General features: G+C 49.0%; 1 protein-coding gene across 4 annotated transcripts in view; it reads left to right on the top strand.

Moving 5' to 3' along the window:
- Positions 1-18051, top strand: part of LOC148022950 (FAD/NAD(P)-binding oxidoreductase family protein) — a 153523-nt gene that overhangs the window by 69566 nt on the left and 65906 nt on the right. The window lies entirely within an intron of this gene.

Below are 18051 nucleotides of genomic sequence, written 5' to 3'. Positions count from 1 at the left end.
GAGTATCATGGCACATTTGGAATGTAAGAGTAGGAAGAGATCGAAGCTCAACTGAGAGTGGAGTAGACAGTGCAGAGTGTGAGAGCACAACACCCAATGCAATAATCTGAAGTGTAAGGTGCAAGTACAAAGTACAACCCTTAAACCTTAGGGTTGTAAGAGGGTGTTCACAACCAAAGTGTGTGAAAGATGATAAGTGCCTAAAACTGTGTAACATAGGGCACATAAAATAAAAGGAATAAATCTAGAGGAAAAAACCTCTCGTACGGAGAGGAAAAAGTGCCCCAGTGTCCTATTGAAGATCACTGACACTCCTCTGTGAGCGTAAGCATGAGTCAAACCCAAGAAACCCCCCTGGAGTGAAGAGTGATCAAGATACAAGGGTCATTCAGCAAAGGAGATCAAATTTAAAGCATTGTGAAATGCTTCAAATTTGTCACGAGGAAGAGCTTTGGTGAAGATGTTTGCCACATTACTGATGGCAGGACAGTAGACAAGGTTGCTATCACCTATATGTAGTCTCTCTCCGATAAAGTGATAACGGATCTCAATGTGTTTCATGTGTGCATGAAACATTGGGTTTTATGCCACTGCAATGGCACTTTGATTGTCAGTGAACAAAGGAGTAGGCTCCGTGATAGATACATCCAAATTAGCTAACAAGCGTCTAAGCCAAACACATTCAACTGTGGTAGTGAAAGCTGCCTTGTATTCAGCTTCACATGATGATGTGGCAATAGTGGATTGTTTGCTAAGCCAAGAGATGCAAGATGAGCCAAGAAAGAAACAATTGCCACTAGTGGAGTGACGAGAATCATAATCATCGGCCCAATTAGAATCACTGTAATAAGCATGTAAGTGCAGTGGTCCCCCCTTGGCATAAAGCAATCCAAGAGTCCTAGTACCTTGCAAGTAACAGAAAATATGCTTGACAGCTTGCCAATGTGGCATGTGTGGTTGATGCATATATCTGCTCAAGGCTGAAACTGCAAACTGTATGTCCGACCTAGTGTTGCATAGGTAGATAAGACATCCACCTACTAGAGTATATCTATGGATATCAAACAAGTCACTGTCATCGTGCAATGACAACTTCAGTCTAGATTCCATTGGTGTACAAACTGGCTTACAATCCTGTAAGCCAAATCTCTCAAGAAGTTTACCAATGTATCTCAACTGTGACAATCCAATGCCTCTAGCATCATAAATGAACTGAATGCCCAAGTAATAGTACAAAGGCCCCAAATTTGACATCTCAAAAGTTTGCTGTAAATTTTGTTTGAATGCTGAAATCTGATTAGCATGTGTCCCTGTAAGCAAAAGATCATCAACATATAGACATATGACCAGCAAGGATCCCCCCTCTTTACATACATAAAGGGTAGACTTTGAGGAGCTGTTTACGAACCCTTAGCTGAGTAAAAAGGCATTAATCTTTGCATACCAAGCTCGAGGAGCTTGTTTGAAACCATATAAAGCCTTTTGCAGCTTACAGACCAAGTGTTCAGATCTCCCAATTGCAAAACCAATGGGCTACTATACATACACTTCTTCTTGAAGTTCCCCATGTAAAAATGTAGTCTTTATATCTAGCTGATTCATAGTCCATCTATAATGGGCAGCCAAAGCAACCATAGACCCAATGGTAGTCATTCGGGAGGTAGGAGCAAATGTCTCCTCATAGTGAATGCCTTTCTTTTGTGCGTAGCCCTTGGCCACAAGCCTGGCCTTGTATTTGTCAATGGATCCATTTGCATTCCTTTTCAACTTATAGACCCATTTTATACCAATGGCTTTCTTCCCGATAGGCAAAGACACTAAATCCCATGTTTAATTCTTTATGATAGAATCAAACTCAGCTTGCATTGTTGCTATCCAATGCACACTATGTTGTGCATCCTTAAAACATTCAGGCTCCTCATCATCAAATGTATTTGTTGCCATAGCAAACTCCATGGATGTGCACCATCATGCATATGAGCTTGCATTCTAGTACGACCAGCAATAGGAGCATCCAAATGACCATCTTTCATAGTCTGCAAATACCATCTAGGCATTTGTCTAGTCTCCTGATTGTGTACAAGCTCTTTTTGAATTTCAGATTCAGCATCTTGCTGAATATTCAAGTTAGCCATGTTGATTTTTTGCATTACCTAATGGAGCAGCTGGCTGAACATTAAGTGCACTTGTTGAAGCTCCAGCTGTATCATGGAAAGAAATGGGCAGCAGCCCTTCAAATACATCATGGGCAGCTTGACATGTGTCAAAACCAGCAAGGGGTTATTCTGCTTTTTCATCGAAATCCATATTCCTACTAACAAATACCTTTTTAGAGACAGGATCATATAATCTATATCCTTTGCTCTCACTATTGTACCCCACAAAAGTGCATTTGATAGCCTTGTTGTCCAACTTCTTCTTGAGTACCTTGGAAATGTTTGCATATGCAAGACAACCAAAAGTACAAAAATGCCCAACAAAAGGTTTCTGGCTGTTCCAAGCCTCAAAAGACGTGATATTCTTTAATGCCTTGGTGGGGCATCTATTCAAGACACGGCAAGCACACATAACTACTTCCATCCAGAAACTGTGTGGCAAGCTCTTTGCTTTCAGCATACATCTGGCCATCTCCATGAGTGACCGATTCTTTCTCTTTGCAAACCCATTCTGGTATGGAGTATAAGTAGTAGTGTATTTTAATGTTCCACGGCCTATTGGACCCCCCCCTCCCTTTTGTCGTTGTCGACAACAGGTGGCAGAGGGGGGGGGGGAGGGGGGAGAATGGAGGAGGAAGTCAACAAGGAAGAGGATGACGTCGGGGAGGGCAGCCGAAGCTAATTGGAGAGGAGTCGTCGTGGTAGTAGAGGAAGGAAGTGGACGACGATGAGTGAAGATGACGATGACGGGAGAAGACAAGAAGATGACTGATAATAACGAGGGGAGGGAGGCCACGTGTGCCACCTCCCTCCCCCCCCCCCCCCCCCCAATCGCAATGAAAAAAAAAGGAGGCCACGTTACCTCTTGCCCCCCAATTGCTGCCGGCTTGAGAGAGAGAGAGAGAGAGAGAAAGTTATATTAACGTCTACAACAGGCCAAGTTGGCCTATGAGACCAAAATGTTGCATACAAATGTTTGGGAGATTTCAAAAGTCCCAGTGAAGCTAACATTTATGCTATGTTGAACTAAATTGAGTAGGTACAAAATGATATCTGGACTAGATACAATCTAGAGGTACTCCCAGTGCGGTGTGGAACTGCTCCTGGGGCGTTCATCCTAAGATGTCCCGCATGGGTCGATCTAGCATGGAGAGGCTAAAGCGGTGGGGCAGGGCCCTCCGATGGCGGCGTAGTATCCCTTGTATCTTCAACCAGTGTCTTCTGCGGGGACGGGGGCCGGCGGGGCGTGGGCGCCGGGCTTTACCTCTCGCTGTGGCTATTTCTAAGGTGGTCCCCGGGGGTCGGGAGGCCGGTTGGGCTGGTGAGGGCTCGGTGGTGGGGAGGGTAGCTGGTGTTTGGTAGAAGTCGTTGAGTGTGCGTTGGTTGGTGGCTCCTTGTCTTTGCTTCGTGGTTCGTAGGAGGTGGTCTCTGTGGCGTCTTATTTCCAGTAGAAAGAGCCCCAGGCATCTCATGTCTTTGAATTCCATCACCTTGGAGAGTGGTCCGAATCCTTCGCTGAATAGGTAGTGGAAGCGTCCCCGGATTTCGTAGTACATTGGGCATCTACAGATATAGTGTTCCTCTGTCTCTGGCTCGAGATGGCAGAGCTGACAGATTCGGTTTTCTGGGGGGAGGGGGTTGGCCCCGTATCTGCCCGTTTCGACCCGTAGTTGGTGTGAGGACGTGCGGATCTGTCCGATGGCACTTCTGACCCCGTGAGACAGGTGTGTGTCCATGTAGCTTGGGCGAGTGATGAAGCCGTCCGGGGAGATATGTAGGAAGTGTTCTCGGTAGAAAGCCTTCTTGGTTCCTAGTTCCGACGAGAGAGAGAGAGAGAGAGAGAGAGAGAGAGAGAGAGAGAGAGGCGATGGCGACCTGCTGTGACCCTTCGGTTGTGGCGACTTGACAACGTGCGCTGTCTCTGACGCCCCGTCGCCTGCTTTGGACGCCCTTCGCGCCGCCCTGCCCTGTCGCCCTTCGCTGAACCCTGCGCGCCGCCCTGCCCCGTTGCCCTTTGTTGCCCCCTGCGCGTCTGCGGCAGCCGCTGACGACCCGTTGCCCTGCGTCGTCCCCTGCGCGCCGTCGTGACCTGCCTGCGTGTCGCCCTGCCCTGCCCTGCGTTTTTTCGCCGCCCTGCCCTGCGCGTCGCCTGGCCCCTTCCCCCAGGGCAGCGCAGGCTCGACTGGACCCTGCGTGAAGCTGGGCCCTGCCAAACGACTCTGCGCAGGATCGACCTCACCTGACCTGTGTCCTCCTATACACACACACAGAGAGAGAGAGAGAGAGAGAGAGAGAGAGAGAGAGAGAGAGAGAGAGAGAGAGAGAGAGCCGCGTGAACGAGTGCACGCCTGTTTGCCTGTGGTCTCGTGCTTTACGTCCGCGTGCAGAGCTAAGGCAGCCGAGAGCGAGAGAGAGAGGATCGCCTAGACCTGCGCGCCGCCTGGAGACCCATCTGACAACTGTCGCCTGACGACTTCTTCAGAGAGAAGACAGCAATATGGCGGGCCTGGCTATGGATTTTCTAGACCGGACGGTGGCAGCCCTTGGCCCTGATTCCGATACAGAGGATCTGGAGGATATGGTGCCGTGCACGGAGGAGATGCCTCTGGGTTCTGAACTGCCGCCTGCGGGCAAACGCTCCAAGCATACTTTTGACGAGCCAATGGGTCCTCAGGAACGTTCCTATGTGCAGGTTGCCTCTGATCCTGTGGATTCGCAGGAGATTGACTGGGAACATTTGCTGGACTTTGCCAATACTCTGCTTGGCGATTATGTCCAGCATAATAATGAAACTTTTTTTGACGCGGGAATTGATGACGTGCTGGAAGCCACGGTGGACCCGAAATCTGTCTTGCGGTCCTTCTCGTTGTTTTATGACCGTGCCGTTATACTTTTCTTCACTGGCAGGATCCCAGTGCTTTCACATATTCGCCAGTGGATGCACCATTTATTGCAAGGGGAGTGTGTTGAGGAGATCTTCCTTGGACCTCGCGGCTTTTATGAGGTGCTGTTGAAATCGGAACCACATTGAGCTGAGCTCCTGTCCAAGCTGCCATTATTCTTTGATCGCCGCTTGGTCCATGTTGTACCATGGCGCCCTATGGGCGACTTCCAGCGTCTGCTTCAAAGAGAATGCCCGGTGTGGATGGAAATGGAAAACTGTCCGGCGGTCTATTGGCCATTGTTGAAGGATGCGATGGCAGTTGTGGGTACAGTGCTGGTTCCCCCAAGCCTCAGGGCTATGAATCGAAACCGTTTATGCATGTTATGGGACACGGCCAGGAAAAGGCCTGCGTGGCTTCGCCTCAATTGTTCTGGCATGCATCCTTTGCATTTTCGCCTGAAATGGGGCAACTTTGCAGGACACTGCTTTTCATGTGGTAAATTGGGGCATTTCATGGCTGAATGCCCTGAAAGGCAACCGTCTTCCGAGGATGCGCAGGTTGTGCTGCCTAAGGATGACATGGTGCTTGATGCCCCGGCACAAGAGGCCCTTCAGCCGCCTAATGTCGTGGATAAAGGCAAACAACAGGTCCCGGGTTTGGATTCCCGTACCACACTGGATTGAGGGACGTCAAAAAAAAGGTAAAAAGTTGGATGCAGGCCTGGCCGATCCTGGGCCTAATGCTTCACAGGATTCCGTGCGCACTTATATGCGCAGGAACGAAATGTTCACTTCACAGCAGGCTGCGCATACTATGGCCCCGTCTGCCCCCCGTCATCAGTCTACAAGGAAAGTCTATACAGACGGTCCCAAGGGCCCACCTGCTAAGCCGGCGTTTGATACAAAAGGTAATGTGATTACACCCTGGGATCGCGTTATCCCCGCCCCACTCCCAAGGTAGTGGATTTTCCTTCTATCTCTCAAGCAGGTCGCCAGAATTCATTTGCAGTATTGGCTGATTTTCTGGATGAGGGTGTCCTGGATGCTCTCGCGGAAAAGGTGAAATCGAGGCAACAGGCGCCTCGTTCCTGACTTCCTTTTTTTGAAGATATATGAAGATAGCCACGTGGAATGTGCGAGGCATTTGCTCTCGCCATAAGCAACATGCCATGTGGACTGTCTTGCATGAGAACCAGTGGGATGTATTGTGTGCAGTTGAGCACAAAAGTCACGGTGAAGCAGGAAAAGTTGTGGATTGTCATGGATTCCGTCTGTTTTATGCAGGGACACATGCTACGCACTATTCGGGCGTGCTGATGATTGTCCATGAGAAATACCAGCCTGTTCTTGTTAAAATTGATGTGCAGGGCCGCTTTCTGGTAATCGACGTCTTATTTGAAGGCGAAATTTTATGGTTGCTGGGCCTCTATGCGCCGACTGATCCCGCATCCAGACGGGATCTTTGGTCGACTTTGCAGGGCTCGATGTCACTTGGCCGACGGGGGTTTTTGATGGGAGATTTCAATGTGTGTGTTGACTCTTCTCAGTCCACTTCAGGGCATTCGGTAATGGATACGCCGGAAAGCCGGGTGTGGAATTCCTTTGCTTTATGCGTACTTAAGCAAGCTCTTTGGTCGTGGCTCCACCCTTCTTTTTCAGGGTTTACTTTTCATTCCGCCCAATATGCAACTACTTGGTCGCGGTTGGGCTGCATGTATATCATGCAGGGGGATGATTTTCTTCCCGAGATGCTGGAAATGAAGGTCTTGCAGCAATATGCGTTGTCGGACCATTTCCCCCTCCAGCTTGAGATGCGGGTACAACCTATTGCACCTTTTATGCAGTTGCTGGATCGGCTCCCTTTACGTTTCAACTCCGCTTCTTTGAAGCATCCAATTTTTCAGGGCTATATGCAGCAACTAATTGAGAGGTTCTTATTGGACTTCGCCTCTGAGGGCTTGGTTTCATTTGCACGGCTGCTCTCTAATGTGCAGCGGATTGCTCGGCAGTATGGGATTCATCATGCCTCTCTTTGTCGCCGACGTCGACATGTAGCAGAGGACTTACTGGCTTTGGTGTTGGGTATTTTACTCACGCCTTACTTACGCCTACGCTCATATGGGAGTGTCGGTGATCAGTAGGACACTGGGGCACTTTTTACTCTCGGTAGGAGAGGTTTTTTCCCCCAGACTTATGGTCTTATTATCGTATGTACTTATGTGCTTATGTTACACACATTTAGGCACTTAGTGTGTGTCGGGTGTGAACACCCCCCTACAACCCTAAGGTTTAAGGGTTGTACTTTGTACTTTCAGATTACACTCATTCAGTCTATTCTCTTGGGTGTCGTGCTTCAACTCTGTCTCTCTCACTCTCACACTGTCCACTGAATCTGGCTGTATCTCGATCCTCTGCTCTCACATTTGGTATCAGAGCTCAGCTCTGAACTCAGCTTCTGCCTGCAGAGTGCAAGTCTGCAGTCTGCAGCCCACGCCAGTCCTGCTCCAGGCCGCTGACACACAGCTCCACGCAACGTGTCTCTAGCGCACAGGGTCTGATGCTGCCTGACGTCAAACCTTGTCAGACGTCACGTCAGCACAGGTACAGCCTGTCGTCAGTCCTGTCATCAGTCAGGCGCTGTTCCTCAGCGCTGCCTCAGCACAGGTACACCTTGTCGTCAGCCTCCAGCGCCAGTTCAGCGCAGCTCCCCAATACCCTGCTCGTCAGCAACGTCAGCGTCAGCGTCGTCAGCAACGTCTGCAGTCCGTCGTCCGCCAGGGCCCCGTTTCGTGCAGGCGGAGTCAACGCCTGCTCGCGACAGTCCTACCTCGCCGTTTTTGACCACGCACGACTCGCGACCTGCCTGCCCGCGTCAGATTCGCACAGCCCGCCAATCTGCCTGCCGCCGTTGTAAGCTCCACGTCAGCCAGTCCGCCCACCCGTCAGACGACCTGCTCCACGTCAGTACTCTGCCACACGCCCAGGTAAAATTTTCAAAATTTTTATTATTTCAGCCCAGAATAAAATTCTGGAAGCGGCGGTTCACACGCGGTTGGCACAGATCTACTAGAAAAATAAATTTCATGCAAATTTCTGGACTGAATGGTCAGAAATTTTGGGGCTTTTGTGTATTTGAAGGACAGATGCATTTAAACTGCTGATACAGTCACAGAACGACTGTTTTTGACAGAAATTTTGGCAAAAATTTTGGGGATTTATTCATAACAGTGTTGCATTGCACTGTTTGCACCTTGGGAAGCGTGCAGTAAAGGACAGTTTTCTGACAGAGTACGCCCTTGCACATCAATTGCAGAAACGTATTTGCTGCAATTTCTGGAAATTTGCAGATTTCCAGTTCGTACTGCTTTGACATTGCTCATTTTGTCTTTGGAGATTTGTCATCATGGCAAATCAGGGAGGTGATGTTTTTACGTATGTATCCAAGGAGGACAGACTGGACGGAAACAACTATTCCCTTTGGTCATTTATGATGAAAAATGTATTAGTGGCCAAGAATTTATGGGATTATGTCAGTGGAGAGGAAACTCGGCCGGGAGTTGTAGCTCCCGCTACTCCTCCTCCCCATGGCGCACGTGGACAACGTGGACCTCAGCCCGCTCCACCTCAGCCACTTCCTCCAAGAACTGCAGCTCAAAAAGCTTGGGATACCCGTGATGCACAGGCCTTGTCGGTGATTGCTCTGGCAGTTCAGCGGTCCATCATACCTCATATCCGTTCGGCATCTTCTTCACGAGATGCATGGTTGACTTTGGAGCATATGTTTGCAGGAAAAAATAAGACACGGATCTCTTTCTTGAAGAAAGAGTTGGAAACTCTGAAGATGCATGAAGGTGATTCTATGCAGGATCACTTAAACAAGATTCAGGACTTGAGGGAGCAGCTCATGAATGTAGATGAGTATTTTTCGGATGCACAGTTGATATCCACCACCTTGAATTCCCTACCTCCTTCGTACTTGTCTTTTCATACTGCATTGAACCTCACAATGAGGATTGCTGAGCACCCACTCACTTTTATTCAGATGGTTAGCTTGCTTCTAGAGGAGGAGCAAACACGGAAAAATAGTGGTGTGGATGCTATAGTCTCTGAGCAGGCTTTTGTGGCAAGACAGAAAGGCAAGAACAGCAAGGTGAAAAATGCTCCACAGAGTTCTGGCACTTCGGGCACATCGCAGAATCAGTCACAAGGGGGGACGCAAGCAAAGAAAGGAAAATGTCATTATTGTAAGAAGCCCGGCCACTATATCACTGAGTGCAGAAAGCGCATTGCCAAAGAGAAGAAAAAGGAGTCAGGAATGTCTGTTTCTACTACTCCTTCCACTGCTAGTGAGTCCGCGTCCTTTGTTGTGGACCGGGACTATTGTTTTTACACTTGCAGTTATGATATCTCTTGGGCCGATAGAGCACTTAGCTCTACAGAGGATGCTGACACTTGGTTCTTTGACAGTGGTGCTTCTAGACATATCACATCTTGCAGAGATTTGTTTGCTTCAGTTAGTGCACCTCCCGTTGGGAAATCGGTACAGTGTGCCAATAATGCATCATACCCTGTTCGTGGTATTGGGGAGATTCAGCTCACAGCCATTGATGGCTCTATTCTCCGCCTGCAGGATGTTTTGTTTGTGCCTGGAATAAAGAAGAATTTGCTTTCTATTTCTTCTTTGGCACGTTGTGGTATGCAGGTCACTTTTGATGATGACCGTTGCATGGTTCGAGAAAAAGAATGCATGACATTGGTCTTGACAGGATCTTTGTGTTATGGTTTATATGAGTTGGATGCTCTTTCAGTAGATCAGTCAGCATACTTGACATCCACTCTTACTCCTGCTATGATACAGGCGGAGTTATGGCATGCTCGTTTAGGGCATGTAAACTTTGGCAGCTTGATGCTTTTACAGCGTACTCAGATGCTGAATGGCTTACCTCTCTTGGAGAGACCTCCTGGCACTTATGCGAGGGATGCATTTTGGGGAAAATGCATCGTTTCTCATTTCCTCGTGATGTTGCTTTCAGGGCAACAACCAGATTGGAGTTGGTGCATTCAGATGTATGTGGGCCTATGCATTACCCCATGGTTTTTGGGCAGAGGCTGTTATGACAGCCGTTCACTTGATCAATCGGTCACCAAACAGGTCTTTGGGGGGGGGGGGGGAGTCCCTCAGGAAGCGTGGTCGGGCAAGCCACCTTCTTATGCTCATTTACGAGTGTTTGGCTGCGAGGCTTTTGTGCACATTCGTAAGGAAGACCGCAGCAAACTGGAGCCAAAGTCCGGGACCATGTCATTGGGTGGTTGTTATTATTTTGTGACATTCATTGATGACTTTACACGTTTTTGGCTGGTCTATTGTTTGAAAAAGAAGTCAGAAGTGTATGATGCATTTTTGGCTTTCAGTGCACTTGTTGAAAACCAATCTGGATGCCACATTAAGACTCTCCGTTCGGACCGAGGGGGGGAATACATGTCCTCTATGCTGAATTCTTTTTTGCAGCAGAAGGGCATAGTACATCAGTATACTACAGCTTATACTCCACAGCAGAATGGGGTAGCAAAGAGGAAAAATCGGTCACTCATGGAGATGGCCAGATGTATGCTGAAGGCAAAGAGCTTGCCTCATAGTTTTTGGATGGAAGCAGTCATGTGTGCTTGCCACATTTTGAACAGATGCCCTACCAAAGCCTTGAAGACCATCACACCATTTGAGGCTTGGAACAGCCGTAAACCTTCTGTTGGTCACTTTCGTACCTTTGGGAGTCTTGCCTATGCCCATATTCCACAGGTACTTAGAAGAAAATTGGACAACAAGGCTGTTAAGTGCATTTTTATGGGATATAGCAATGAGAGCAAAGGCTACAGACTCTATGATCCCGTTACTAAGAAGGTTTTTGTCAGCAGGGATGTTGTTTTTGATGAAAAATCAGAATTATCCTTGGCTGGTTTGGACACATATCAGGCTGCCCGTGATGTTTTTGAAGGGCTGCTGCCCATTACTTTTGGTGATTCAGCTGGAGGTTCACAAAATGAACCTAATGTTCAGCTAGCTGCTCCTATGGAAAGTGCAGAAATTCAGCCATTGGCTGATCGGAATACTCAGCATAATGCTGAAACAGAAATTCAGCAAGAGGTTGCACACAGCCAGGATGCTAGACAGCTACCTAGATGGTATTTGCAGACTATGCAAGATAGTCCTTTGGATGCACCCATGGCTGGTCGTACCAGAAGGCAAACTCGTTTGCATGATTCAGCATATACTATGGAGTTTATTATGGCAGCAAGTACTTTTGATAATGAAGAGGCTGAATGTTATGAGGATGCACAACACAGTGTGCATTGGAAGGTAGCCATGCAAGCTGAATTAGATTCTATTACTAAGAATCACACTTGGGATTTGGTGTCCTTGCCATTTGGGAAGAAAGCCATTGGAACAAAATGGGTCTACAAATTGAAAAGAAAAGCAGATGGATCCATTGATAAATACAAGGCATGGCTGGTAGCTAAAGGCTACGCACAGAAAAAGGGCATTGATTATGAGGAGACATTTGCTCCTACTTCCCGTATGACGACCATTAGGTCTATGATTGCTTTGGCTGCACATTATGGTTGGACAGTTCATCAGCTAGATATCAAGACTGCATTTTTGCATGGGGAACTTCAGGAGGAAGTTTATGTACAGCAGCCCATTGGTTTTGCAGTTGAAGGCTCAGAACATTTGGTATGCAAGCTCCAAAAGGCACTATATGGTTTAAACAAGCTCCTAGAGGTTGGTATGAAAAGATAGATGCTTTCTTGCTTGGTCAGGGGTTTCTAAACAGTTCATCTGAGTCTACCCTTTACGTATGTAAAGAAGGGGGATCTATGCTGATTTTATGTCTTTATGTTGATGACCTTTTGCTCACTGGAACACATGCTGATCAGATTTCAGCATTCAAACAAAATTTGCAGCAAACTTTTGACATGTCTGACTTGGGAGTTTTGCATTACTACTTGGGCATCCAGTTCATACATACTACTCGAGGTATTGGGTTATCACAGTCAAGGTATATTGGGCAGCTTCTTGAGAAATTTGGCTTACAGGATTGCAAGCCAGTTTGTACTCCCATGGAACCTGGACTGAAACTGTCATTACATGATGACAGTGATTTGTTTGATATACATGCATATGCTCCTGCAGTTGGATGCCTTATCTATCTATGCAATACTAGGCCGGACATACAGTTTGCAGTTTTAGCCTTGAGCAGGTATATGCATCAGCCACGTATGTCACATTGGCAAGTTGTCAAGCGTGTTTTCCGCTACTTGCAGGGTACTCGTTCTCTTGGGTTGCTTTATGCCAAGGGGGGACCACTGCATTTACATGCTTACAGTGATTCTGATTGGGCTGGTGATTATGATACACGTCACTCTACTAGTGGCAATTGTGTCTTTCTTGGCACTTCTTGCATTTCTTGGCTTAGCAAGAAACAATCCACTGTTGCCACATCGTCATGTGAAGCTGAATACAAGGCAGCTTTCACCACCACAGTTGAATGCGTATGGCTTAGACGCTTGCTAGCTGATTTGGATGTATCTGTTACTGAGCCTACTCCTTTGTTCACTGACAGTCAGAGTGCCATTGCAGTGGCACGGAACCCAGTGTTTCATGCTCGCACGAAACACATTGAGATTCACTATCACTTTGTCAGAGAGAGGCTACATGCAGGTGATATCAGCCTTGTCTATTCTCCTACCACCAGTAATGTGGCAGACATCTTCACCAAAGCTCTTCCTCGTGACAAATTTGAAGCATTTCGCGATGCTTTAAATTTGATATCCTTTGGTGGCGGATGATCCTTGTACTCTTGATCACTCTTCACTCCAGGGGGGTTTGTTGGGTATTTTACTCACGCCTTACTTACGCCTACGCTCATATGGGAGTGTCGGTGATCAGTAGGACACTGGGGCACTTTTTACTCTCGGTAGGAGAGGTTTTTTTCCCCAGACTTATGGTCTTATTATCGTATGTACTTATGTGCTTATGTTACACACATTTAGGCACTTAGTGTGTGTCGGGTGTGAACACCCCCCTATAATCCTAAGGTTTAAGGGTTGTACTTTCTACTTTCAGATTACACTCATTCAGTCTATTCTCTTGGGTGTCGTGCTTCAACTCTGTCTCTCTCACTCTCACACTGTCCACTGAATCTGGCTGTATCTCGATCCTCTGCTCTCACATTTGGTCCGTTCCTTGCTCGTGGATTCCCCAGAGGATGATTTTCTGCTGTCACTGGAAAGGCGTTTGGCCCATCTTATTCAAGTGTTTCAGTTGAAATCTTATCAGCAGGCCAAGCTGCATAACTTGACTGACACATTGCAAGATAGTGCCTGCCAGTCTCATAAGTTCTTTCGCGCCTTGCATGCTTCTCCTGCTGGCGAAAATCTGACTAGACTCCAGGATTCGGAAGGTCGCATGGTCACTGATCCGCAGACCATTGTCACTATGTGCAGAAATTATTTTATGGAACTTCTTGGTTCTTCTCCCTCGCCTTCTAGCCAGGCTACGCATGCCCGCTCGGTCTTCTATCATCTGGTCCGCCAGCAAGTTCCACTTGATATGCAAGCCACTTTGGAGGCAGATATTTGCGAGGACGAGGTTCTGGATGTTTTGTTGCACCTGCCTAAGGATAAAAGTCTTGGTTAGGATGGTCTCACTAATGAATTCTTTGAGAACTCGGCCACGCCCTTAATGCTGACTCTCGATTTTCCAGTCCCTCTTCCTCTTTGTTACTGCACTTGGTCGGCTCTTGGAAAGTGGTGCTCCAAAAGGCCCGTTGGCATCCAGTGGGGGACCGCGTGCAGACTAACTCCTTTCAGCTGGAATTGTTGGCAGTATTGAGATTACTTTCCTGGGAAGACAAACATCAGCTCAGACCGAGGTTTAACTGCATGGCCCGTTTAGGTGTGACTTCGATTGCGGATGCTACCCTTGCCACTTGCAATGTCCTCGCATCATTTCGGACTGCTAGGAGACTTTTCAGGATCCCGCGCGGATACCGTGGTTTATGGGGAAAGCTTTTGTCGGAGCTTCAGGGTAGGCAACCCTTTCCTGCCCTGGCTGTGGATCGTCCTTGGCAGGACTGGGACCTTGCAGGCCGGTTGAGTCTGGAAAATGCCTCTACTAATCAGGTGTATCATCTTCTCATTCAAGATCACCAATGGCTGGGTGTGAAAGCTAATACTGTTTGGGGACTGCGGAAATCGTTGTCATGGTGGCAGGCAACGCTGATGGAGGGCTGGCTGAATAAGGCACCTTTCAAATGCAAGGTCTTTCTTTGGCGGGTAATGATTGGTGGTCTTCCTCTTGCCTCGGCCCTTTCCAAGCGTCGAATCTCCAATGGCAATTGTTTCTTCTGTACCACTACTGCGGAATCGGCCCGCCATCGTTTTCTTTCTTGCCCGCTTGCCAAGAATATCTGGTCTCTCTTGTCGCAAATCTGGCGCGCAGTGGTGGGGTCCTCACTATCTCCTTTCGACTGGGTTTTTGTGCGCCCAAAGTACCCCACACCGCCACAGTTACATATGAAGATCTTATTTCGCTTTTTCAGATACTGGGGATGCTGGCATATTTGGACCACGCGCAATGCTTTTCTCTTTGATTCGGCCTCTAATGTACCGAGACATATTGCCAGGCTTAAAGGGCTCTTGCATTGGCAGCTAGATCTCATCCGGCACTCCGACTTGCTCCCTCGGGAGGATTTGCATCCTTGGCATATGGCAATTGCCTCTGGGTCGTTGCCATGATTCGTGTAACCTTTTTAGTGCATTAGTACGGGGATTTCCCACACATTGGCCTAGGGCCCTCGTGTCTCTTGTAATCATGTAATCATGTAATCTTGTACCTTTTTTCCGTAATTAATACAATTACCTTTTACGAAAAAAACAAAAGAGAGAGAGAGAAGAGAGAGGCTTGAGCGATGGCGGATCTGACTCTTGACGAGTGAATGTGTCTTTCTACCCTGCGCCCTGCTTGAGTTCTCCCCTCAGACTTATGCCGGGTCCGTTCTACCCACTCGTAACAGTGATCAACGTCTGGCCTTCCTGTAAATACCTCGTCAACCCCTGCTACTTACTGGCTGCGACCTTCCTTTCAGTGTTGCCCTGTTTCGCGAGAGAGAGAGAGTGAGAGACTGCGCCTGTGCGTGTGCTGCTCGTGTGACGAAGGATTGCGTGCGTAACGCTGCGCCCCTGTGGGACTGCGACCTGTGAGCCACTAGCTTGCATCTCAGCTGCCTGCCGCCTTTTCCTGAAGCGATTGGCACAGAGAGAGAGAGAGAGAGAGAGAGAGAGAGAGAGAGAGAGAGAGAGAGAGAGAGAGAAGAGGATGGAGCTCCTGCGTCGTGCCGCCCTGCCATCGCATGATATGGCGCGCCCTGCTGTTGTCCTCATCTGCGTCGTCGCCGCTTGACGCCTTGCCAGTCGTCACCCCCGTTCGCGCCAGCCCAGTCGTCGCCTCTGTTCGTCGGTAGGTCGCGTTTGTCCACCATCGTCGAGGGCTGCATCGACGCCTGGTTCTGACCGTCGTGCCTGCTCCCGGAGCTGTCCAGACGCCCTGTTTCTGCCGCCCTATCCACGGTAGCCTACCCCTGACGCCGAGAGTCAGCGGATCCGCCGTGTCTCCTGCCTGTCTCGCTGAATCGTCTGCAGCCGCCCCGTCAACTTCACCTCTGCTCGGTTCGAGGCGCCGCCTGCGTGTGCTCCTCCTTTCGTGCAGAGGCGCCCAGCTCCTGTGAAACCCTAAACCTGACCTTCGTTAGAGAGGCAGCGTCCGGGATCGCGTGCCCTCTGCTCTATACACAGAGAGAGAGAGAGAGAGAGAGAGAGAGAGAGAGAGAGAGAGAGAGAGAGTGTGTGTGTCGGTCAGTCCTTCGAGATCAGTTCGTCATACACGATGGCTGGTTTGGATCTGGATTTCCTAGACCAAACGGTGGCAGCACTTGGCCCGGACTCTGATGCTGAGGAACCCGAGGATATGGTTCCGTGCACTGAAGAATTGCCCCCGGGTCCTGACATCCAGCCTGCGGGCAAACGTACCAAGCACACCCCGGAAGAGATAGGCGTTACTCCGGATCGTTCCTATGCGCAGGTTGCTTCCGATCCGGTGGACTCTCAGGAGGTGGACTGGGAGCATCTGTTGGAATTTGCCAACACTCTGCTTGGTGAATATGTTCAACATAACTTGGAAGCCTTCTCTGCCTCTGCTCCAGACGATGTTCTGGAAGCTACCGTCGAGCCAAAAACTGTCCTACGCTCCTTTTCGGTATTTTATGATCGCGCGGTGATCCTCTTCTTCACTGGTCGAATCCCGCTGCTTTCCCGTATTCGCCAATGGCTGCAGAGTGAGATACAAGGGGAATGTGTTGAAGAGATTTTTGTTGGATCCCGGGGTTTTTTTGAGGTCCTCTTGAAAACAGAGACGCACCGTGCTGCTCTCCTGTCTAAATTGCCTTTGTTTTTTGATCGTCGGTTGGTTCATGTGGTTCCATGGCGCCCGATGGCAAATTTCCAGCGCCTCCTGCAACGTGAATGCCCTGTGTGGGTAGAAGTGGAAAATTGTCCGGCTGTTTATTGGCCGCTATTAAAGGATGCTATGGCCGCTGTGGGCACGGTTCTGGTCCCTCCCAGTCTCAGGGCTGTGAATTGCAACCGCTTGTGCATGTTATGGGATACTGCACGGAAACGGCCTGCCTGGTTACGCCTCAATTGCTCTGGCATGCATCCGTTACACTTTCGTTTGAAATGGGGCAATTTTGCTGGCCATTGCTTTTCCTGTGGACAGTTGGGGCACTCTATGGCTGAATGCCCCGAGCAACAACACGTTTCAGATGCCGCTCATGTTGCTCCGCCCATGGAAGATATGGTGTGTGAAGGTCGCTGGTCAAATGGAAGTCGTCGGGCTATCGGAGCGGGCGAACAGGACGCAGGTTGCTGACGTGCCACAGGCAGGCGACGTGCCACAGGTGGCGCTGGAGATGTCTGCGCCTGTAGCTGGAGAGTTGCGCGCTGGCGTGAGAAGCTGCACGCTGGCAGACTGACGGGGGCAGGGGCACGCTGAGCAGGCGTATGGCAGAGAGTGGCGCTTGGCTGAGATGGCGGCGCCTGCAGGTGCAGCGGCAGCACGCAGGTACAGGGCGAGACTAATGGGGGCTGGCGAACAGGATCAGGTGTTGCTGGCGGGCAGACGAGCTGTAGGTCGATTGGGCAGAGCTGGCGGGGGCTGCAGACAGCAGACTGAAGACTGCTCTAATACCAAATGTGAGATGGAAGGATCGAGGTGCAACTGAGAGTTCAGTAGACAGTGTGAGAGTGAGAGAGACAGAGTGAAGCATGACACCCAAGAGAGTAGAGTGAAAGAGTGTAACCAGAAAGTACAAAGTACAACCCTTAAACCTTAGGGTTGTAGGGGGTGTTCACACCCGACACACACTAAGTGCCCATAAGTGTGTAACATAAGCACATAAGCACATACGACAATAAGACTATAAGTCTGGGGGAAAAAACCTCTCCTACTGAGAGTAAAAAGTGCTCGAGTGTCCTACTGATCACCGACACTCCCATATGAGCGTAGGCGTAAGTGAGGCGTGAGTCAAATACCCAACAGGGTTCAAATCCATCACAGAAGAGGCAGTGGTACCGCCCTCATATGTCATAGGATATTGTGCATCTTCATATGTAGTGCTCCTCCGTCTCGGGCTCTCAACCACAAAGCTAGCAAGTCCTATCCTCTGCTAGGGTATTTTTCCATCTGCCTGTCTCCATCTGAAGCCTATGTGAGGAGGTGCGAATCTGTCCGATAGCAACCCGTACAGTATGGGAGAGATGGGTGTCCATATATGCTGGCCGAATAGTGGAACCATCATCAAAGAGACACAAGAAATGAGAGAGAGAGAGAGAGAGAGAGAGAGAGAGAGAGAGAGAGAGAGGAGATCGCGATGGCGGGAGGAGAGCCCGTCTGACCTG

This window comes from Lygodium microphyllum, chromosome 16 (genome assembly GCF_053477565.2).
Source record: "Lygodium microphyllum isolate KBCC chromosome 16, Lygodium_microphyllum_v1.1.10, whole genome shotgun sequence".
Classification (NCBI taxonomy): domain Eukaryota; kingdom Viridiplantae; phylum Streptophyta; class Polypodiopsida; order Schizaeales; family Lygodiaceae; genus Lygodium; species Lygodium microphyllum.
This window is presented reverse-complemented; position numbering and strand designations above follow the sequence as displayed.